The sequence below is a fragment of the Eulemur rufifrons genome, chromosome 2, assembly GCF_041146395.1.
Source record: "Eulemur rufifrons isolate Redbay chromosome 2, OSU_ERuf_1, whole genome shotgun sequence".
Classification (NCBI taxonomy): Eukaryota; Metazoa; Chordata; class Mammalia; order Primates; family Lemuridae; genus Eulemur; species Eulemur rufifrons.
Window position 1 is genome coordinate 39,893,674 of NC_090984.1, and position 25,564 is coordinate 39,919,237.

The 25,564-nt window shown below is 35.3% G+C and overlaps 2 pseudogenes; one reads left to right on the forward strand and one right to left on the reverse strand.

The window, feature by feature from the left end:
• The window catches only part of LOC138397935 (receptor expression-enhancing protein 5 pseudogene), a 37,518-nt pseudogene extending 37,342 nt beyond the window's left edge, over window positions 1-176 (forward strand).
• Window positions 177-23,608: 23,432 nt separating this feature from the next.
• Window positions 23,609-24,975, reverse strand: LOC138375801 (sorting nexin-2 pseudogene; annotated as a pseudogene).
• Window positions 24,976-25,564: the final 589 nt, after the last annotated feature.

Here is a 25,564-nt window from a genome sequence, read left to right on the forward strand (position 1 = left end):
TTCGCCCCCCTCCTCTTTTCTTGTGGTTAGCGCTGCCAACCCACACCTGTCCCTAACAAGGTGGACATTATGGTGGAAGACCTTAAAGTCAAAGCCAAAGCGATTGCAGATGCCATCATAAACATGCCAAGAAAGATGCCATGAATTTACCAGGCGAAGAAAGGAAGAGCACCTAAACCACTGATGGGATGAAATCTTTCTGCCCTCTCTGTATCTTCATGTTAGAGCTTGATGTTATTAGGGACTGTGGTATAAGCATTTTAATAATGTTACCTTGGAAACATTTTGATATATTAAAAAATGGAATGTGTTGTCAAGTAATTTTACTATCTATATACATAGGCATAGGAAGCATTTTAATTTAAACTTAATGCAGTGAGCAATGTCAATATTTTTGGAAAATATATTTTGCGTCTAGGTAGGAAAAGATGTTTGCTACCATCCTGCAGGAAATATAAACTTAAAATAAAATTATGTATCCCATACATAGGCTGTGTACTTTACAGGACTCATTCTGCAGGCATTTGCTCTCTACTTACATTTAGGATAATCTTTATGGCTCTACTTCATGTAATGTACAATTTTATATAATTCTTAAATGTTCTTAATGTATTTGTGCATTATATATGAGGGCCGTCCAGAAAGTATCCAGCCATTGTTAATACAGTAAGAATGGTTACCTGGCTGGATACATTCTGGACAGCCCGGCTATGTATAGGGAAATGGTACTCTCTGCCTATAACACACAAAGCGCTCATGGCAAAGTGGAAAGGGGAAGGTTGTATATGCCACTGATAACTTCTGTACAATAAGACTACCTGCCAAAAGCTGGGTGTATCATTGTGCTGGTGAGATTTATGAAATAATACTTCAGAAAACTAATACAAATGATTAGTAATCAAATGAACAAAGTAAGAAATGATATTGAATGGGGTAATTGGCCTGCTTTTTCTCCTAATATTGTAGTACCTGACTAACAGAATAGCTTTGTAAAGCACTTAGTCACTCTAGTGATAAATGCGGACATTTACACACATATCAGTAACCTGTAGCTAGCTCCCAATTTCATGTAGAATTAGTAATACTGTCCTATCTGCCTATAAACTTTATATTTGTCTGTTGTTAAAGTGCTAAAACGGAAACCATTCCTGGTTTTACCTTCAAAGCTGAGTAACATGTTGGTTTAATTTTCTTTCTTTCCCTATCTTCTTTTTTCAAACCAGTTTAAGGAACCACCAAAGACTTGCCCACCTCTGATACATATATCTTCTTGTTTTTGTCATTAGCAACAACATGCTAATGATGACATTTAGCTCTAAGAGCAATTCTGAGAGAATGAAAGGAAGTATGATATCACCTATAATCTGATTGGCAATGGACAGGAGGCCTCCTTAGTTTACAAGTCAGAATCATTTGTAGTCCATTTAATGCCTTCATCTTTATTCGTTTTAACAAATTGCATCTGATGACATAATTTTACAGAACAAAAGTTAAAATGAATGTCTGCAACTTGATTGGCCAAATAGCTTACAGAGGTCTTGACAACTTATCTGAACTAGAAAATCTGAGCTTTATACCATACTGCTAGGATTCTTTTGAATTAAACTATACTAAAACAAATGTATAACTAACACTATTAAGTATCCAGCCAGTAAGGTATTTTTTTAAGGCAAATGATGATTAGCTAGCTTACTTAAGATCATAATGATGTCTCATGTGTAAAACATATTAAAGATATCAAAAATAAGGGACAGTGTTACCTAAATATAATAATATACACACAGATCAGAGCATTTATTTTTTCTGGGAAAAATAGCAGTGATCATTAGACATCTTCCTTATTAAACTTAAAAGAAAAAAGAAAATCATTTTAGAAAGCAAACAGATTGTTATTGGGAGAAAATCAAGTCTTAGATTAAAAAAAAAAAAAAAGTATCTCTAGGAGTATTTCAATCCTTTTCCCAAAAGTATACTTTTCTTGTTGGCAGAAAAATGAAAATTAGTGACTTCTATCACATAGAATATATAGTCAGATTGTTAGTATACAGAATATATTATCAGACAAGATAGGAGGTATAAAAGTTACTATTGCTTATAATTACAAGCTATTATCAGTTTAAAATGTTCTGTAGTAATATATACTCTGAATACAAGTTTTCTTGTCCTCTTGATACCACAGCTCTCTCCTACAATGCATTCTATAAGAAATTTAAGTTACTAAAGACAGATCTTGCATGTTTTTACTCTTATGTGGGGGCTAAATATTAAAGCAATTGATCTCATGGAGACAGAGTAGAATGATGGTTGCCAGAGGCTGGGAAGGGTAGCAGGGAGGAGGGAGATAAAGTGGAGATAATTAATGGGTGCAAAAATATAATGTGATATAATGAACAGTATATGATAGCACAACAAAGTGACTATAATCAACAATAAGGAATGATATATGCTTGAGGTGATGGATACCCCAATTATCCTGATTTGATTAATACACATTGTATGCCTGCATCAAAACACATGTACCCTTAATAATTAAAAAACATTTTTAAAGAAATGTTGGTACTTGATGTGTAAATGTTAATGGCAGGAGAAGTTATGAGTTGTCTCATGATTTCCCAAATAAAATATTACCATGGCTAGAGTATGTGAAAATGGAGCCTGTGTCTGGCTGGAAGACAAGCATTTATTTGTACGTGAATAGTATTTCAAGGGTATGTAAAGTTTCAGAATTCTGACTACACAGTTTAAATTGTTCAAAATGAAGGAAAGAATTTCTGTAGCAGTTATTCCTTTATTTGAAGGCTTCAATCATTCAGCTCAACAAAGTTATTGCTACTTGGGGGAGAGTCTTCTACCTCTATATAGCCTGAAGAAACTGGACACAGCTTTTAAATAAGTTATCACCTATCCTGAAGATGTGATATATTAAATGGAAATGGGTGTAAATAAAATTCAGTTTTCATTAAAAAAAATGACAAACTGAACAAAAACATTTTCATTCCTAACCTTATCTCAGCCAAGAAGTGACTGCATTTTAAGTTACTAAAAATATAGTAAGGGCAAAAAAGGAAATCATAACAAACTAATAATTAGAAAATAGAATTTCTCAAAATCAATGAAGTCAGACAAGAACTTTACATAGACTCAAATCCTGTTGTCCTAGGCCTAAAAACTTTGTTCCACTTTGAATATAACTCGCCTGTCCTACTATCTGACCTTAGGGAAAGAGTAACAGAATGATTGAAATATGTGTGCATGGTGAGGAGGCGGTGGGCAAAGGGAGGAGACAGAAAAGGGGCCCTTTGTTATGTGCCACATTTCTGTCCTCAGTCTGAACTACCACTGAGCTATATTTCTCTAAATCCCAAATCTTTGCTATGAGAGTCTCAAAGTGCCCATTTCCCTGGACCTCCACAAGCGTCAAGACTGTATTCAGACAAATGACAATCAAAAACCACCTGTTACCTAAGAACTGGTATACTCACTCTTAGAAGTTCCTCCCAGGGCCAGTAAGAGAACTCAACCTTCTTTTTTCTTTCTTTTGGGAGCCTAGTGCCTTCCCACTTCATTCCAATTTCCAGTCTTAAAGGTTGAGCAAGCTGGAAGGAAGGTGCTGGACGCCATGAGACCCATCACTTCTGATGCAGGTTTCAGCTGCAGCCCACTGTTGAGGAATGCTGGGAGATTCCAACAGGTGAAATCACTTCTCGCATTCAGGAAGTGAGCTCAACAAGCAGCTCCGTTACAGGTTTATAACCGATAGTGATGGTGTGGGGAGGAAATAGAACAAGATTTTCTCACAAAACTCTCATATTATGTCTATTTAAATATTAAATTCACCAGCATTAGACTATCATAAAATAAATGAATAAATAAATGAGTAGAGCAATTAGTAGAGCATTAGTAGAGCTGCTGTGCTTAATATCTAATCATAGTCTGGTCATCTGATTTTTGTTTTTATGCCGATGTTTAACTTTATTCAAAGAACCTGCAACCACCATTACACAATCTATGCATGTAACGAAATTACACTTGTACTCCATAAATTTATATAAATAAGAAATACACACACATATATATAAGAACCTATAACATTGTTTCCCAAAGGATAACTTGTGAACTACCTGCCTCAAAGACCCAGGTGCTTGCTAAAGGTATAGACGTTTTACAGCACCCCAGCTGCAGTGCGTCACAATCCCTAGAGATGGTATCCAGGTATGCATAATTTCTTTATGAGCTTCTTGATGTTTCTTAAGCATGCTGACATTTGATAGTTCTCAATCTTTTTAAAAGTACACAAGAATCACTTTCAGAAGTTGTTTAAAATGCACATTTTCAGGGACCAGGATTCAATAGTTCTGGGTTAAGTCCAGAAATCTGCATTTTTAGAAAGCAAGTCTGGTAAATTTGAAATAGGAGCACACTTTTCACAATACGGCATAGAGTTTCTAGGTACTTGACAATGCAAGCAGCTCTACTTCCCAACTCTTCCACTACTGAGAGGTCTCAGTTTTCTTGTGTTTTACAAGCCTTAGGGGCCCTTCCCATTCTTTTTCTGGCTTCTTCCCCGGGGCTGCTGCTTTTTCCCCATTCTTTCCATTCCAGGCCAGCCTACTCTTTAGATTTAAGTGCAGAAGGAAGCTTCATTAGAAAGTGAAGATATTTCAGGGAATATGCAGTAGAGATAAGCCACAAATAGCATTCTCATTTTTCAGGATGTCTTTCTCAAATGGATCATGGTGAATTACTTTCTCTTGACCTGGAGGCCCTGCCACCAGCCCCTAAGACTTGGATTACAGCCTTAGGGCTACCTCCCTCTAGTCTGCCTGTCAAGTTTAGGTACAGCTGATGACTTAACTTGTACTACAGGCTCTGCCTGTCAAGTTTAGGTACAGCTGATGACTTAACTTGTACTACAGGCAACTCTGAGATCTCAGCTCTTCTATTACCATTCTTTGAGCTGTGTCTGGTCTCTCTGCACGCCATAGCAATCTATGTCCAATTTACTGATTTTTTTTTTTATTTTTAAGCCCTATTGTAAGAGTTTTCTTTCAAAAGTATAAGAAATAGAACCCTATAATAGAAATTTGGGGAAAACAGAAAATTTGGGAAAAGAAATTAAAGAATTTTAAGTAATGCATTTTTTCCTCCATTTTACAGATAAGGAAAATGAGGTAAAGAGTAATGAACATTATTCCATTAGGGTTTTTCCATATACCTGTATGTGCCTTTATTCATATGCATAGATTTCAACTAGGGTATAAAACAGTTTGCATATTTTCCCTAAGAGTCATCAGTCCATCTCTTCATTTATTTATTTCTTCAACAACTATTTATCAGTATACAGTGCAACACCATTAGCTCATAAGCTTTTAAAATTTTTGCTGATGTACTAAGCAAAATATGGTACAACCTAGTTTAATTTGCCTTTTCTTGCTAGTAAAGTTGAATATGTTTTTTAGGTATTTGTTTATTAATATTCTCTCATGTATGAGGTATTCACCCAACTCTTTTGTTCATTTGTCATTTGTGTTTTGAATCCTTTATGACTTTTTATTTATATGAACATTTTATTAAAATGTTAATCTTGTGTTCACAGTTTCACAATTGCTATATTGTTAACTAATTAATTATTTAATCTACTAGAATTTGAGGTGAGGTTCATGTTTGTTTGTCTCAGTTTCTCCTTATATCTCTATAATACCTGAAACACTATCTTCTCTACGGCCTAGGTTGTATTCCGCTTTTAAAACACACAACGGCATAAATGATAATTAAAGGGTGTGCACCAGTATTGTAGCTAATGATGCATGCACTGAACTCCTTGCTTAAGTGTGAGCTCCTCGATGTAGAAACTACGTTATATTGATCGTTCACCCTGCCCAACCATTCTGCCTACGAGAATCCTAAACTTGGAAAACTGGACATAGATTATTGTGGTAGGCAGGGAGCAGTGTAGCTGCGTAGCCTGAGATCAGGACCAGACACAGTTCAGGGACTGATAATAGAAGAGCCGGGATCCCAGGGCAGGGGCCTCTAGCGTATACCTAATATGTGATACTTACATATGCTAAGTATGAGTGCAAAAGTAATTTACTGAATTGAACTGAAAGTCAGTATGGCTTTATTAAATATTTTAAATGTTTTAATTTCTAACTCTAGTAAATTGTAGCACCCTATTAGAAGAATGGTATACCTCTAAATTCACAATTATATGGAAATTTAAACAGTGTTTTGTTGAAAATAGCTCAGAAAAGTTCCTATAAATGAGAAGTTTTGCCATTTTGTGGGTAGCAATTAGATGGGACTTTGAAATAGAACAAGATAGATCATGGGGGAGTTAGTTTGGCCTAGGAGAAAAGTAAGGTGTTAAAAAATAATGGAAAATAATTGTCTTTCCAATGTGTTTGATAAAGCAATGTCCCCATAGATTTTTAACTTATAAAATATCTTGCCTAATTAGGTAGAATATTTACATGAAAAGAGCCCCTGGAGCTCTGGTTAGTGAACTGGGCTGACCCAGGCCCCAAGGCTCAGGCCTAGAACTGAACAACCCTCAGAGAAATTAGCCTAGACTCTTGGCAACCTGTAGAGAAGGTCCCTGGACCCACCCCTGTCCCAGCTAGGCACACCAGGGCAGAGGCAGGGCTGTGGGGCTAGAGAGGAGAGAGAGGCAATATCGCTCCTTTTCACTGGCTAGTAATTGAGACAGAGCTAGAAATTGCAGCATCATCTCATTTCTCTGAGACTCAAACCATAGCAAAACTCCAGAGGGCTTTAAATATCTGCTCTAGGTTTTTATGAGTAACTGAATCAGAAATACAAGCTGTTTCAAGCAAAACTTTAAGCCGAGAAGCCCTGAACCTTTCTCAATTTAATAAGATGAATGGCTCGTCATTCTTATCATCTCCATTACTTTCTCTTCTTCCCTTTAATATTTTACTTCTCCCTGGGTACAGATTTTCTAGGACTTCTGTGAACTTACCTTTGTGTCATGCAAAGTCAGAAGATTGAGAACCAGAATGCTTGGTCCCTGCTCCATTTCTGTCTCATTTTCAAACACCTCCCTGAGTCTCAGTTTCCTCACCCATAAAATGGAGAAGTAGAATTATATCAGCATGAGAATCAGGTCCTGGTGGGTCAGGGGTTCCACTAAATTTTGATATTTCATCGTTAGCTATATAATTTAATATATGTTGATATGGAATAAAATCTCCATGATAAGGTGATTACAAAAAGCACAGTGCAGAAAAGTGCTCTGCTGTGGAATTTTTAAAAGTGATGCACATAAATGCATGTATATACATTAGGTTTTTCTACAAGACTAGGGAGAAAACTAGTGATGGCAATGTCCTCTGAGGAGTAGGACTTGGACACTCAGGGATTGGTGTCTTGGCAGCCTGCCTCGGGAGGGAAACTTAGTTTACATTGATTATACTTTATTGTTTGAATTTTTATCAAGCATTTGAGTTTTCGACAAAACAGGATTTTATATATACTATATATTTAACGTTTATATACATAAACAAACCACATATGCAAATGTGTTTATAGCTATATTGAACCAATGATCAATGTTTGCATTGATGATAAAAATCATATTTAATATTTTCACCATTTTGTTAATATGTTCTAAAATTAGCATGTACCATTTGTGCTGTAACAACCAATGCTAAAAATATTCTTAAGTATTTTAAAACAGCAGCTTTTGAAACACGTATAAGACCAAATGTTTATATACCACATTTTTAACACAATGGATACTTCCCAAAGAATCATGTGCTGCTAACCTGACCATATTTGTGTGTGTGTGTGTGAATCCTGGAATAGTACTTGTCTTATTAAAAATGTATCTGAATTGCTATAAGTGCCATTAATTAGAAACTTTACAGTACTCCTTAAGTCTTCCTTAAAATGCAAGTCTCTGCAAGCTTGGTAGGGTAAAATTAGGACAAACAAGAACATTGGGACAAAAAAGGAGCATCCCATTAAACGATAAGGATGTGTGCATGTTCCTGCACATGCAGTGAGTAATGAATGTGCACCTAATGCTGAACGGGGATAATATTTCCAGAAACCTATTCTCTCATTTTGACACTTCTAAGAAATACTAACAAGTATTAGAACACTCAACTGCTTAAAGAAAAAACTTCCTACTGCTTCTAAGTTCTCAGTTTAATTGAAGTAAATTCTAAAACTTTAAGATACATATATTTTTTAAAAAATTAACTATGAAAGTTAGTAATTCCTAACTAGAAAAAAATCAGAAAAACATTGAATGTCACAGGTGACATAGCCTCTAAAATGATTCTGTTTATCATTTTGCTTTTATTTATATCATTTATTTACGCAACAAATATTTACTGAGTACCACTTATACTGAGCACTATAGTTAGAACTAGAGATATAGTGGCAAAGAAGATAGGTATGCTCTCTAGTAAAGGAAAAATACATGAATAATTAGTTACACAATAATAAATGACTATTATTTATAAAATTCTTAACATGAGTAAAGTTGCATGCCAGACATGTTCATATGCATTATCTCAATCAATAATGATAGTAACTTGACAGAAGTATTATTATCCCCACCTTACAGATGAAGAAACTGATTTGGAAGGAGAGGTTAAAGTCCTCAACAAGAAACAAACAGAGGAATATTCAATTTCTGAAGCACATTTGAAGTAGAGCTCTTCCTGTCTCACTTTCTCTTCTATTTTGTACATCATCTACTTTATTAGTCTACTCAATGCTGATCTTTTATTACAAATATGTACTTGCATTAAAAATATTTATTACAAAATTAAATATGTTCTTTCTTTTTAGTGCATTGTGTTATCAGTTAACAATTTACATCAACTACCAAAATAGGGAAAGTCATGGATTGTTCACTATATTAATACCTCCTGATCTTAGACGTTCTTCTCATAAAACAGAAATACAAGTTAAAAATAATGACATTATTGGAATGATATTGGGTAGCTCATATCCTTGAAAACAAGTTCAGAAACAGGCTTTGGAACAAGCAGAAAGCAGAAGAGCTTTAGGGTTCTCAGTTGCAAACAAACAAACAAACAATCAAATAAACAAAAACAATCTCTTCTTGGTTCTGGGAACTGCCATCTGCAAGAATTAGTAATAATGATTTTAGTCCTGATTCATTTCACTGAAGACTCAATTCCTGGAGGGAAAGTTCAATTGCCCTGGCTGATCCCTTGGCTAGGAAACAATGGGACATCTTGACTGACCATTCCATCTGTATGTCATGAAAAACAGAGGAGGCCATTACTAGAAGAAAGGAGAGTAGTTGCTAGACAGAATCATCAGATGCTACCTAAGCACATGTTGCTAGAGTTGATACTGAATATCAGAATTTTGTGGAAACTCAGAGGCAGCAATGTAAATAGTCCATATTGGATTAACAGACAATAGTGGGGATATTCACATAACTTTATTACAGAGATTTTAATGGTCTCACAAGGTTCCTGAAGTCTCTGAACACTTCAAGCAAGAGCTTGGGACAGTGAAATTTCATAAATTCTCATGTTTTCTTAGTTTATATTATAATATATATATGATTTCAATCTGCTTAGTATGTTAAGGGTAGCAACCTGCTCTCTATTTTTTTAATGTGTATAACATGATGTTTTGATATACGTTGTGAAATGATCTCCATAGTCAATTAACATATCCATCACCTCACATTATTACCTGAGTGTGCATGTGTGTGTGCATGGTGAAAGCAAAGATCTATTCCCTTAGCAAATTTCAAGTATTTAAATACAGTAAACTCTAGTCACTATGATGTATATTAGATCTCTAGAACTTGCTCATCCTGCATAACTAAAACTTTGTACCCTTTGACCAACATCTCCACATTTCCCCAAACTCCAGCCCCTGACAACCACTAGTTTACTCTCTGCTTCCCTGAGTTAGACTTTTTTATATTTCACATATGAGTGAGATCATGCAGAATTTGTCTTTCTGTGCCTGGCTTATTTCATTTAGCAAAATGTCCCGCAGGTTCATCCACATTGTTGAAAATGATAGGATTTCCTTCATGTTAGGCTGAATAATATTCCATCGTGTGTATGTGTGTTTATACAAATGTAACATATATGATGTAATATATAGATAAAGATGAATCTTTATACATTCATCCATCAGTGGGCACTTAGGTTATTTCCATATCTTGACTATTGTGAATAATGCTGCAATGAGTGCAGGTATCTCTACAAGATACTAATTTCATTTCCTTTAAATATATACCTGTAGTGGGATTGTTGGATCTTATAGTAGCTCTATTTTTAATTATTTGAGAAATCTCCATAGTGTTGTCTATAAAGTCTGTTCCACATACCCTCTATTTTTAAATACCCGCCCTGAAGCCTGAGTTCCCTGTGTTATGCATTCAGTGCCCAACCAATATGAATCATATCTGCTTGTGATTTCTCTACGCATGTCTCAGCTCCAATGCCCTTGGAATATCTATTTTCCTTAAAGAGATTTTTAAAAGATATCTAACACTTATTATGTACAGTTACTATTTTTATTCACTTTCCTCATTAATTCTCACAACAACAGTGTTATAACTATTCTTCAGATGAAAAAAATGAGACAGTATAAAGGTTAGAAAACTTGCCCAAGGCATCATAGCTAATGAGCCAGGGTATAAATGCAGAAGCTGATTCCAAAATTTATGCTCATGACCATGAAAATGTCGAGTCTTTTTTTAATAATCTGATTTGAAGTAGGTAAAAAGAACATTTTATTTGACCGTGAAAATGTTGAGTCTTTTTTAAAAAATCTGATTTGAAGTAGGTAAAAAGAACATTTTATTTATGAAAAATAACCTGAGATTTCAAGATTTCTCTGTAAAGTTCAGAGTAACTTACTTTGTGAATATATTTTCAATTCTCCAGAATAGAATGTTACTTTGTGAAAGTAATGGATGACATCCCTTATGATCTGGAGGCAAAAAAAATAGTTTAGAGTTAATCCAGCAAGCACTGAAACAATGGTTTTGTTCACTTTTATTGAAATTATTTATATGATGATATCTTCTTTCATTTGTATAGTGCAAAAGCACAGTGCATATGGATCAAAACTAAAATGAGATTTTTCCACTATAATATTTATCTTGCAAATCGTTGTGCTTTATAATGCACAGATATATTATATTTTATCATTTACAAACAACAAAAGCTAAAATCTCATAAATTCTTCAAATGCTCCTTAAAGGCATTATTTGGTAAATGTGGCACCATTCTGAAGTAGAGACAGAGCCAGCAGGGTCCACCGCCTCAGCAGGCAAGTTCAGTTTCCCCCAACCAAAAGGTTGCCTTATTGAATATGCAGAAAGACTAAAAATCATAACTCTAAGCCTTGCATTTGGCCAAATAAACTAATCAATCAGTGAGCCAGCCACCCTATTAAGCATTATTAAGTATGTGTGATATCCATGTTAAAGACCCACTGAAATTCAACTTTATTGATCCGTTTTGTCCCTGAATAATGTCAGCACATCTCATGTGCTTCCAAGATCTAAATACTATAAATAACTTCTCTCTAACTTAGATGGAAACTTCAATATCTTCCTTCTTTTTCACTATCCCACAATACCATAGCAGCTTTCAGAAAGGTCTTCAGTCATTAAATATCTTCTCATTCACAGCCAATCAGGCTACATATATGATTTCCTGTCCAACCTAGACTTGAACACAGCCCTTCACATTCCAGTTTCCCAATACCAGATCATGTCTACTGCCTGCTTTGCTTATGCCTACTCTCAGGCTATAAAACATTGCTCAAGAAAGTCATTGGACCGCAGTGTAACTGGTATGATCATTGTGGACAGCTTGGAGATTGATGGGAATTGTTACTCTGTTGATTTGGCTGGGGACATAGTATTGAAAAAGGACAAAATTGTCTGATCAGGGCCTCGTGGCTATCCCGTTCCACGTGGAGATGTTATCACAGTCTTAAATTAATGAAGAGGACTCTTGTTGGATTTATATTGCTCTGGTTGGATTTCAAATTCATGAAACTTAATTAGAATGGAAATTACTTTCTCTTGAGAGCTTAAACTCTAAAATATTTCAAATGGCATTTGATGGATGTGAGTCTGATTTATTTTGATAGGATCCATCAAGGAATCTTGTGATATAGAACAATATGTCTGAACTCCTTTATTTACACTAGGAAATTATAATGTGTTACATCTGTTGGGATTAAGACAATCTTGAAATCTGGGTTGATCTGATGTCATGCAGTTTGCATTAGCTCTACAGTTCTAATATCTATATATCATCACAACTTATGTGAATTTTTAATACAGATTTTATCCCCTGTGTTAGGGAACACTTTTTAGACAAATGATTATATGGGCATTATCTTGTCTTTATTTCAAACAGGATCAAAATTCACGTTGACTATGTGATCATCACTGGCATCCTCCAAAGATACTTTCATCGGAACCAGTGCCTCAGCATTCCAGCCTCAACACTGTTCCTACCAATTCTTTGAAGCTTCTACTGCTTCTGATTTTTTCCTCCATCTGTCCTGTCATCTATTCGTATACCATTATTTCCTGCCTTCATACCTTATATCATTCCAAAATTAATTTCATTGACTTTCTCTGCTACTGTTGATACCACAATCCCTTTGATGCAACGGTCACTAGGCATTGTAGGCCCCCTAAAACTCCTGAAGACCCCTTACCAATCTGTTTCTTTATTGGATTCTATCCCTACAAATTTTTTGCTTCTTCTGATATTGACAGTGAATCATCTACCCCTTTAAGCACTGTATTCCCTGTACCTAGCATGTAGGAAGTGTTTAATATGAGTTAATTCAATAAATTAATAAATGAATAAACAGACTTGATAGTCTCAACAGTTTTCTAATGCCCATGTCTTGTTGTAGGGTGTGTCTTCTCTCTCTAATATTCTTCCTGCTATCATGTTTAGTTTCTGTGGCTCTAAATTATTTATTCCTCATATTCCATGATCACTAGCTGATAGATTATTCCTTTCTTCATTGCACTTTCTGACCACATCAGTCTTCTTTCTCTTCTATTACTGCCAATCCTTGGCCTCAACTGGCAGCCTTCTTGAGGTGGAAATTTGAATGCAACCATCTTCAATCTGTTTGTCTCCTGTCTTCAGGAAAGCACACTTATGTGGATTAGGGTTAGCGGGTATTAAAGGATCATAGAGGACAGGTAAAATGAGTCCCTAAAAGAGCCTATTGGATTTACAAAGAGTAGATCACTGGTGATCTGAGCAAAGCTTGTTCCAGAGTAGTAATAACATTGGTGACCAGGAGAATGTTGTAAGTTGAAAAAGTAAAGGCAGTGAATTAAGAGCAATCTTTCAAAGAAACTTGGCTGTAAAATCAAGAAGAGAAATAAGAGTGCAACTGAAAGTGGAAACTAGGATGAGGAAAGGATTTTTTAATGAAACAAATTTGAGTCGTATTATACGCTATGAAGAAAGAACCACAAAAGTAGAAGATATTGACATTATTTAAGATAGAAGGTATGGCTGAGAGTACATGATATTCAGGGATATAGAAAGAGATGAAAGTTAACGCACATGTGGTGGCATTAGTCTTAGACACAAAGGTTATTTCTTCCATTGAGGCAAGTGAAAACGAATAAGAATGACCTAAGAAATAAGAATGACTGTGGCTATGAATAACTTTGTAGAGGGATAGGAATCCTTGATTTTCACTTTGACTAAGAATAAAAGTGGTCTGCTAAGTCAGAGATAAGGGAGACAACTTGAGGAAAGAAGTACAAACATGGAATACTCCATTATCTTAATTTTTTTTTCATGAGAGTATCCAAATGTTTGGGTGCAGTAAAATATGCACTCTCAAATTGCTGGCAGCATTATAAATTGGCAAAACATTTTTGGAAATCAACTTGGTCTCAAAAATATTTATGTATGTGAATCCATTGACTATTTATAAGGAAATAATTCAAAAATACAAACAGAAGTTTATGTACAAAAATGTTCACTGCAACATTATTCATTATAGAGAAAAAAAGCTGGAAGCAACCTAACTGTCCAAGGATAGAGATGTGGTTAAATAAATTATGGTACATCTAAGCAATAGAAATCTATGCAGACATTCAAATGGTGCTTACCAAGAATTTTTAAGTTCATGGATAAATTCTTTTTATGAAAAATAAACCAATGACTATTATGTTAATTAAATATAGCCTAAACTAAATATAGAAAGAAAAATGAAAATGATAGCAGTGTATAGAAGAATTATTCTTATATTTTTATATATACTTTTCAGCATTTTCCAAGTTTTCTAGAGGTACACATTACTTTGGTCATCAGAAAATACATGCCAAACTTTTATAATAATCTTTGGTCATTTATCAAGACTAATGTTGAAAAAGAGAGAATGGAGTATTTATTAAATGCTAATGGAAAAAGAAGATAAAGTGTGGAGAATAAAGTGCAAATTGCTGCAGCTCAATTAAATGAACAATACAGGACATTTTCTGAGTCGGTACTACAAATATACAACATCAAGTTTGCAGATTTGACACTCAGATATGTTCAACATTTAAAATTTGAGTAATTTAACATAAAAGACATGCATTTTTGGCCCACTTTGAAAAAAAAAGACAGAAGCTCAATGAACACTGGGCCTCCATTTTTATGCAGCAATAACCTTCTGGACAGGCACTGCCACTGCCCTCCTAGGATGAGTTGTATGACTGCAGTTATCCATATTCCCCACTACACCCTGCTCATCTGGACAATGAGACCAAATGTCAGTTGCTTTTTGTCATCACCTTTGCTTTCTTATATTGTTTATAGTAAATAAATATTCCTTTGTCCAGCAAAGCTCAGAAGATAATAAGTCACCTAAACAGCCCATATGTTTCAAGAAAATTTTTTTTTAAATGTTAGTTGTGGAAGTGCAGAATATTCCTGTATATCTGCTATTTGTACACTAAGCCCACTTCTATAATTTACATAATTTGCATGGCTACCCTAAACACTTGTGTCTGAAATCCTGGAATAAGTCTGGGGATACATTATTGTTAATAACATAAGTAAACTTTTTTACTATAGTTTAGTATTAAAATTATAATTTCTAATTAAATTTATGTGTTACTCTAGTCCATCATTAACTGCGAATTGAACAGATGCACTATCTATGGATCAATGTGCCAGATTGATGGGGTATTTTAATAGTAGGATTCAGGCATTACTTTCAAAAGTATTACCCACCACAGAATAAGTAGGATAAGGGTATATATTACACCAACATGATGACAATATAAAATATAATAAATATAATACATATATGGCAGAAAAGGAAGAGCTTTCTATATGGTGGGATAGTGACTGGTCGGGGAGTTGGGACTTGAACCATGTGGAATTGGGTGAGACTTCCTCATGGGAAAGATAATAGCAAAGACAAGAGACTGGAAAAGGATTTTCTCAGGGTCAGGGAGACCAGTCCAGCCAAGTGTTCATTTCAGGGAACAAAAAAACTTTGTATAAGAAGAGTATGAGTTAAGAAAATTAGTAACTTTAAATTCAGGAAGAGGAATTTGGAACTTGATTCTTTTAGGAAGCTATCGCAATGCTCTTGAATAAAAGAAGTTGATGTTTCAAGAAGTTTAATTTAGACGGGAAGTGGACTGAAGGAAGAGATTAGAGACAAAGAGGACAATGAACTGTTTATAACTATCCAGATTCATTCATACGGTCAACAGTTTTTTATAGGGCACTTGTTATGAGAGGCTGTCTATTAGTTACTGAGGATACACAATGATCAAATTCCTTGGCCTCAAAGAGCTTATATTCCAGGGGACACAGACAGATAATAAACATGTTCATAAGTAAATACAGTAGTTCAACAGGACAAAAGATGCAGAATCCTACTAGGGTTAATGTGGTCAGAGGAGACCTCTCTGAAAAATGACATCGATCTGAGTCTTCAATGATAAAAATGAGACTGCTATATGAAAACACATCCAAAGAGTATTCCAGGCTGAGGAGATAAGCATGAAGGCCCCAAGAGGAAATAAGCATGGTATACTTAGGGACCAAAATCTAAGAAAGCCAAGGTTGCAGAAATGCAGTGAGAAAGGAGAGAGTGATGTGGTCAGAGATGAGCAGGAAGCAGATCAGGGAGGGGCTTGCAGGCCACAGTAAGGATTTGGGTTTTTCCTCTTTGACCTATGAAGTCATTGAAGAGTTTTGGGCAAGAGAATGATATAATGTAGTTTATGCACTGTAGATATTACTTTAGCTGTAAGAATGGACCATAAGAGGACAAGAGTCGATCTGAGGAGGCCCATTAAAGGGCTGTTGCAGAAGAGACATAAAAGTGGTAAAAGTATGTTTTCAGTGCAGACACTTTTAGGTTGTCAGATTTGGATGTATTTTACAGAAGATACTGACAGGACTTAATGGATTTCATATAGAATGTAAGGAGAAAAGGGAAATTTAAAAATTTGAGTGATTGGCATGCTGAGCAACTGGGTTTGGCCATTTCTGAAATGATGAAAACTAGAGAAAACAATGAGAAGGCAGGGGTAAAAATTAAGATTCCTATTTAAAACATCTCAATCTCAATATGTCTATTAGATTTTCAAAGAGAGGAGTATATGCAAGGAGGCATTTGAATATACAAGTCTGGAGCTGAGCAAAGAGATCAAGACTGGAGATGTGCACATAGGAGAAATCAGGTGATATTTAAGTCATGAGTCTCAGAAAGATCACTCAGAGAGAGTGTATGCTTAAGTAATGTAGAAAACCAAGAATACAGTTTTGAGATAACTCACTTTCTTGAGTTTGACAGAATGGTAGATTAAAGTTTGGGTGTATCTAATGAAATCAGTGCCATCTAACAATATCTAGAAAAATGAATCTCTGGACATTGTAGTATTATTCATAACAGCCAAAATGCAAAAATAATTTAAGTGCCTATTGATGGATGAATAAAGAAAATGTAATATATATATGTACACATATACATAAATGTACACAACATATATACACATACATATATATACCACAGAAGATATGTGTGTATGTCTGTGTGTGTGTGTATATATATGTGTATATATACACATTTTTTTTTTTTTAGAGACAGGTCTTGCTCTGTCACGCAGGCTGCAGTGCAATGGTGTGATCATAGCTCACTGCAGCCTCCAACTTCTGGGCTCAAGTGATCCTCCTACTTCAGCCTCCCAAAATGCTGGGAACACAAGTGTGAGCCAAGGCATTCAGTCATACCACAGAATATTATTCAGCCATAAAATACAAAGAAATCTTGTTATTTGCAACAACATAGATGAAACTGTAGGACGTTAAGCTAAGTGAAAGAAGCCAAACACAGAAAGACAAATAATGCATGATCTCACTTATATGTGGAATCTAAAACATCAAACTCATAGAAACAGAGAGTAGAGAAGTGGTTGCCAGGGTATGGGGGTGGTATGAATGGGGAGATATTAGTCAAAGGTACAAATTTTCAGTTATAAAGTGGATAAGTTTAGGGGATCTAATATACAGCATGATGACTATAGCTAATAATACTATATTGTATACTTCAAATTTGCTATGAGAGTAGACATTAAGTGTTCTCACCATTTAAAAAATGATAAATATGTGAGGTGATGAATGGGTTAATTATCTTGATTATGGTAATCATTCCACAATGTACATGTATATCAAATCATTGCAATGTACACATTGAATATATACCATTTTTGTCAATTATACCTCAGTAAACCTGGGAAAGAACCCTACTAACTTTTAAATGGCCCAGTCTACAGTCCACTCACTCAGGGAGTTGATGCCTTTGATTATTTTCCAATTTACTAGAGAATCAGAAGAGGCCAAGGCAACTTCCCTCTGTAGGATACTATTTGAGGAAAAGTTTGAGGGTTTTTTTTTTTTTTTTTTTTAGAATCCATATAGCTATTGGGAGAAAAAGTGTTTGTGTGTGTGTATGTGTATGTCTGTGTGTGTGTGTGTCTATGGCTGTGGAGGAGAATATAAATAGATTTTTAGAATCAGTTAGGACAAGAAAAACTGCACTCAATAACCTTATAATCACACCTCAATCATTTAAAATAATTTCATTAGCAAACAGAATTCAGGTGCTTATCAAAAAAATGGTCCATCATGACCAAGTGGGCTTCATCCCAGAGATGCAGAGATGGTTCAACATATGCAAATCTATAAATGTAATTCAACACATAAATAGAAGTAAAAATAAAGACCATATGATCCTCTTAATAGATGCAGAAAAAGCATTTGGCAAAATTCAGTACCCTTTTATGATAAAAACTCTTAACAAAATAGGCATAGACAGGACCTAGCTAAAAATGACAAAAGCCATATATGATAAACCCACAGCCAACACCATACTGAACAGAGAAAAATTGAAAGCATGCCCGCTTAGAACTGGAACCAGAAAATGTTGCCCTCTATCATCACTTCTATTCAACATAGTGCTGGAAGTCCTAGCCAGAGCAATCAGACAAGGGAAGGAAATCCAGGGGATCCAAATGGGGGCAGAAGAGGTTGAACTATTGCTCTTTGCTGATGATATAATCTTATATCTACAAAACCCCAAAGATTCTGCCACAAGACTACTGGAATTGATAAACATATTCAGCAAAGTCTCAGGTTACAAAATCAATGTACAGAAATCAGTAGCATTCTTATACGCCAACAGCAGTCAAACTGAAAGCAGTGATGATGATGATGAAGAATGTGATGATGATAATGTTGGTGGTCATCACCTTTGGGTAAGAGGAGAATAGGCTGCATTTTTAGAACTATATGCACCAGCAGGAGGATGTGATACAGTAGCTCTTACATCGAACTGAGCAGCATGGGTCTCACAGCTGGAAGACTTAGCCCAATAAGAGAACACTTCTGCAGAGCAGGGTTTTTATCATCAGACACGAGTGCTCAGCAAGGCTTTTATTATAAGAAATTGAAGGGCTTAAAATACTCTACCAGGACTACAGTGGTCAAAACCCAGGGTTTTTTAAAGGACTACACTAATCCTGTGGGATTTTTAGTAAGGGTTAACACATTGACTGCCACACTAGAAGAAAAAAATTTTCCCAGGGGCCACAGTGTTTTATTATTAATAAAACAATCCTTTCTGATTTTTTTTTATTGTTTTCTGTGCATGAGTTATATGCAATGCAATCCATGTTTTTAGAATTAAATTGTGAATATTGATTGTAACAATAAGAACATCAAGCAAGATTTTCATGAATCAACTGCAGGGTTTTGCTTATACGGCCTGGGGCTCAAAACTAGCCTGAGTTAAATACAACTCACATGGCAGTCAATGTGTTAAACAGAAAATGAAGGCAGGCAGGGCATTCTGAGAGAACATAAATTTTGAAAGTGTTAAGGTAAAGTGAAATGGATTTTTAAAATTATAGTACATGTCAGAACGCTTTTTTTAATATGCTAATATGCTTTGTGATTTTCCACTCAAGGAATCCATGTACAGAGTCATTTAAGGGATAGCTTCCAGTCACAGCAGTTCAGGAAAAACGGCAATAGTATCATTGTGTGAGGCCTGAAGAGATGATACTACAAGGGTTTGATGACCTTGTGAGTAGATTCAATTGAATTGTAATGCATTGCTGTTTAAATGTATGTATAAAATTATCATCACTATCCAAGTAGTTGAAAAAGCTCCAAAGCCTCCTGTAATGTAATGAAATATTGCTGAGCTGGTAATCAGGACATTGGATCTTAATCCCCATTTTACCCTTTTCTTGATCCAGTCACTGGACTCCCTCTGGGGGCTCCCTGACTCATTCATTTATTTGGTGAGCATTGCTTGTCTCTTCTGTGTGAGATCGTCTTCTAGGTGCTGGGGATAGAGCAATGAACAAGAAAGACCAAGTCGCTGACCTCACAGAACTTACATTCTAGTGGAAGACAAACAGTAAAGAAATAAACAAATATATAATTTCACCATTGGATAAGGTATTATAATGTGAAGGGGGAAAGTAGGGCTCAGTTACCTTTTCTACAAAATGAGGAGGCTGGATTCTGTCAGTAATTTTCATAGTTTTTAAATAATTGCATGTACCAGAAAACCCCAACAACCCAACTATTTGGCTTCTCCAAATAAATATTTATTTTTCTCACTTGAGAAGAAGTTAGGAGGTCAGTAGTCTAGGACTGGTGGAGTAGTTTCATGAGGCCATTAGTGTACTGGGTACCTTCAGTTTTATTAATACTAATCATCCTTACAGTGTGGTTTTTATGCTCATGGCGGATGGTGCAAGACAGCTCACATTCACAATCCAGGAGTGACACAGAAGGAATTGCTAAAGAATATGGGATAGTACCTGCATTAGGAAAGCCATATTTCCCTAGAAATCCTCAGCAGGCATCCTTTACATCTTTAGGAAAGCTAGGAAACATGAGTATTTTTCAGCTGTGCAAGTAGTTGTCCTGAACATAACCTGATTCACTTTAAGGAAGAGGGATAGGGTAGTACTTGAGTAAGCAAACTAGTCTGCCATAGGCTTGGAGGTTAAAAGCATATGTCTGCTTCATCATCCAATGTGTTATTTTAATAATAATATTCATACTAGTATCCAACATCAAGAACAAAATACTGATTCACACAGAATATTTACAAGTGATACCTTTATAAACAATCCATGCAAGCTCAGAAAAGATCTAAACTGAACAAGAAGTGCAAGGCATCACCCAACATAGAGTAAATGCTAACACAACAATGAAAGACTACAGCATAATTGTCACTAGATCTAGCCTACTGTCGCTCCATTGTTTTTGGTACATATGTGCTCTCGTAGTATAGTTTTCACATTTGTTACAAGTAAATTAAAAATCAATCACCAGGCTGGGTGTGGTGGCTCATGCCTATAATCCTAGCACTTTGGGAGGGTGGAGAGTGAAGATCACTTGAGACCAGGAGTTCAAGAACAGCCTGAGCAACATAGTGACACCCCCGTCTCTACAAAAAATAGAAAAATTAGCCAGGCATGGTGGCACCACCTATAGTCCCAGCTACCTGGGAGGCTCAGGCAGGAGGTCTCTTAAGCCCAAAAACTTGAGGTTACAGTGAGCTATGATGACACCACTGTACTCTAGCCTGATTCTGTCTTTAAAAAAAAAAAAATCAAACATCAAATGAAAGAATGATAGTTACATGCTTTTTAACCAAAAATGTATTTATAAGTTATTCAAATATACTCAAAGATGACTAGATAAATGTTGTCCTAGTGACCCCACAAAAGTATATTTCATTGACAACTCACGTTAATTTGATGATGGTCACTAATGTGACATATTTGACATTAACATATTTAAGTTCATGTGCTGCTTTTCTTTTATGATTTTTAATTTGTTTGAGATGAATTTTTAAGTAAAAATCAAATAAAATGTTTTCAGAGTTCTGAAGAATTTCAGAGAAATACTAAAATTAAAAAATACTGAACTAAATGGCTTCTACCTCACCTACAGACTCAGAGATTCTTAATTTTTTTGCATTTTTACAAGAGAACTATTTTTGTTAAAGCCATCAAGATTAAACAATGGATTAATATTAGTCTTAGTTTATGCTTTCAATGCTCATCAAAGAGTAATGATTTCTCAAACCTTGAACAATTTAGAACAGATATTATCAAACTGATGGAAATAGTAATGATATAATGAATTCAGAGATGGGTAAATCCTTCTCATCTGTAACTCCTAAGAAACACAAAAAGCACTATCCATTCTTCAGCTATCTGTACACATTCTAATCTCACAGTCAGCTGGAGAATACAAAACTCATCTGTGAGGGATTATATGTATTATTAGTTAGATGAACAGCTTACTTAGGTTGGGATATATTTTAATTATGTTTATAAAAGTATTCTGAAATATATTTTAAAACATGTTTTAATTTTGTCAATTAATTAACATTCAATTATCTAAGCTTTCAACAGTATTAGACAATGCTTGAATCTTTCACAAGTTATCTTTCAAAAGACGATACCCATTACTTATTGATCTGAAATTTCTTTTCTAAGGAATAGTCCTAATAACAGAAAAAACTTTATTCATGAAAATGATCACTGGATAAATACATACATATAATATTTAAATTTGGAAGCATTATAGTTATCAATATAATACTATGTGGAGAAGAATGTGATTAGGGAATATTTAAATGAATTAAGATAGGCCATAAATTGATTATTGTTAAACCTGGTGATAGATTTATGGGGGTTAATTTATATGTCTCCTTACTTTTGTAAATGTTGGAAGTTTTATATAACAAAAGTTTTACAACTAAAAAAAATCAAATAAATTAATAAATAAATATCCAGCTATTTCAAAAACGAATGTATTTAGTGACAATTAAAACAAAATGCAACCAAAGTGACTTAAACAAATGGAGGTCTATTTCCTTAATAGCAAGAAGTGGCAGTATATGCAGGTCTCAACAATTCCCTTCTTTATTGTCTCAAACAGCTGCTATAACATCAACCATCATGTCTCCGTTCAAGGCACAAAGAGAGACAGTGGCTGTGCCAGTCAACTTCCGCTCACAACTCCAGGCCAGTCACATGACCACTCTTTGCTGCATGGAAAGTTGGGAAGTTGAGTATTTGGTTTTTACATTTGCTATAGTAGTTAGGAAAGTGAAAAAGAGGTTAGATATGGATGTTGGTTGAGCCAACCTAAATTGTTTGTCAAAGCAACTATTAAAAATATTTAGGTAAATACTTGGTACATTCATTCAGCTGATTATTATTAAGCCATTAAGTAATAAACACCATGAACAAAAGGCCTAGCCTAGTGTTAACTTTATATATAATATTACTACAACTAGTTAAAAAACAAAAACAATGAAATCGTATGTACAGAAGAAAAAGAGGATATACAGTAAAAGTGTGAATGAGAGTTATTTTTAATATAATAGTTTTGGGGGTGATTATTTTACCCTTAATTTACTTTGTTTCTACATATTTCTGATAATAAAATTATTTTAGAGTGAAAAAATATATTAAATAATAAGGGATTATAAGGATATAGATGATATTGACATTTTTAATGGAGTCAATACTTTAATAAACTTTATATTTTAGACTAGCTTTTTTTTTCACAAGGAATATCATTTTATTACTGTAATCCCAAAATCATAAATTCTGTACAGGAATGTATAAACAAATGAACATTAATCAATGCATTGATAATTCACTTCATAAAGAGGCTAAACATACTACAGAACATATTGTAAAGAAAAAAATATTGTAAATTTTTCCGGCCTTGTAGTGTACATCTTAGTGCAAATATTTAAGACACAATAGTGTTCAATTCAGCAAAGTATTGCAGAATGTCATGCCACAGTCCACTTGATTCAAAGAGGGTTAGGACATGCAGCTTGTAATAAAATATCAGAGAGTGTGTATATATATATATATATATAGATATAAATATAACCACATGTAATTCATAAAATATAGAGTGGTGTATTTAGATGGCTTTAAATGATTTCACTGTGGAATTCAGCATAACTAGAACAAACATCAGAGGTCTTCTTAAGAGGAATAGTCTTATTGCTACGCAATGGCTTTGGCTTCAGGTAGGAATGTGTCCCAGCATTTTATCAGCTGTTGTTGTTTGTACTAATGATTCTAAGTATTTGATGATAACTGTTTTAAAATCCTTCATTTGTTCTTTCTCAACTCTTCCCACATCTTTTCGAATTGTTTTAGAGGTCTGCTCAAAACCTCTTTCTCCTTCTTGCACTTTTGCCTCCCATTTCACTGCAGCAATAAAATGAATATAGTCACTAAGTAGTTCTGAAAACATATAAAAGTCAGCAAAAGCTTGTTCTTGATGTAACTGGTCTATGTTCTCCTCAACTTCTGCAAGCTGAGACAAAGCTCTAGATAAAGCAGCATGATCCTCAGAATTACCTAACATGGCAGCACTTTTAGCAAAGGCAGCTGTGTTGGCTCAAAGTTCTCTTCTATGACAGATCAAGGCTTCTGCGCCGGCATGAAGTTTCCTAAGTTGCTGATCCAGATCCTCAAATTGCTACTGCTTTTCTTCAAACCATGCATCCAATTCATTCATCTTGATTGTCATTTTGTTGACAGCATCAACAGCCTCCTTCACCATCCTCAGTATTCCTGCTAGGCTCAGAGGCTGTGTATTAACTGCTCTAGGCAGCTCTGAACTGTCATAAATCAGGATCCTGCAGGAAAATTGGATTTTATACTGTTCTTTGAAGATACCTTTCAAGAGCTGCTCTCCATTTTTCTACACACTCAGTGGATGATGAATCTTTACCACTTTGACCTTGGTCATGCCTACTATGCTCTTTTCTGGGGCTGGTGGCACAATATAACTGGCATATATATACTTGCTTGCTAATTTTCTGTGCAAACCAAGAAAGTCACTGAATCTTCTTTTCACAAAAATTTACTCTTACTGAACATGGAAAGAGAAGTCTGTGTTGTTACTCTATATGCCATGTAAGCATTCATGCCATCACCAACTTTCTCTGAATTGGATACATCAATTTCTATGTCAAAAATATCTCCATTTGCTGCTTCTTCAAAGATCACAGGAGCAGACATACGCTTCGAGGAGCAATGAGTACAGTAGGGATGACTGGCATGATTGCAGGAGAAGGTTCTGAGGAAAGCATAGGTTCCCTTTCTGGGCTGTCCAAAGAAGCTTCTTCTGTAGCTTCCATAAAAAGATCTTCTCTGGCATCATGTAGTACAACTTCTGCCAGTTTTGGGTCACTGGAGCTTGCACTAGTATCTTCTGCAGGAAGACTATCTCGTTCTGGAGATGATGGACTTGAATCTAGGGTGGAGACAGTGCTGGTAAACAGGTCCTCTTCATCCTCCAGCTCCTCATATTTGGTGGGCTTTCCATCCCCCAGCAGAGGAGGCTCCCTCTTAGCTGCCATTTTCTCTCATCTTGAATACTGTGACTAGACTCGCTTTAGATTTACAAAATTGAGAACCTAGTACAGAGTTCCCATATACCTTTTCCCCTCTACACACACTTCAGCGAGAGACAGTGTTTCACACATTTATAGTACATTTATAGTTGCTTGTGTACAAGTAGAAAGTTGTGATCCCATTTCATATCCATAATAAGGGTCATGGCCAATGCTCCTATAACTAAGACAGGTTAACAAGAGAAAAGCATAACAAATTTATTTAATCAAAATTTTACATGACATGAGAGCCTTCAGAAATGAAGACCCCAAAACCCAGGGAAAACTGTCTATTTCTATACTTAGGTTTGATGAAGAATGGGCAGCTATGTAGAAACGTGATTGGACAAAAGAGTATGATCAAATGGTAATAGACTGAGAGCAGGAGAACCCAGCAAGCTCTGTCTGTTCAGACTCTTCTTGGCCTATATGTGTAGTAGTCCCTCTTCCTGGGTATGGGGCAGGACCCCTCTGGAATGAGGGTCTTCAAAGGAGAAGGGAGAAAAGAAAGAGTGGGGATTTCTCTAGGTTTTATGACTTGCTTTGGAGAAGATGG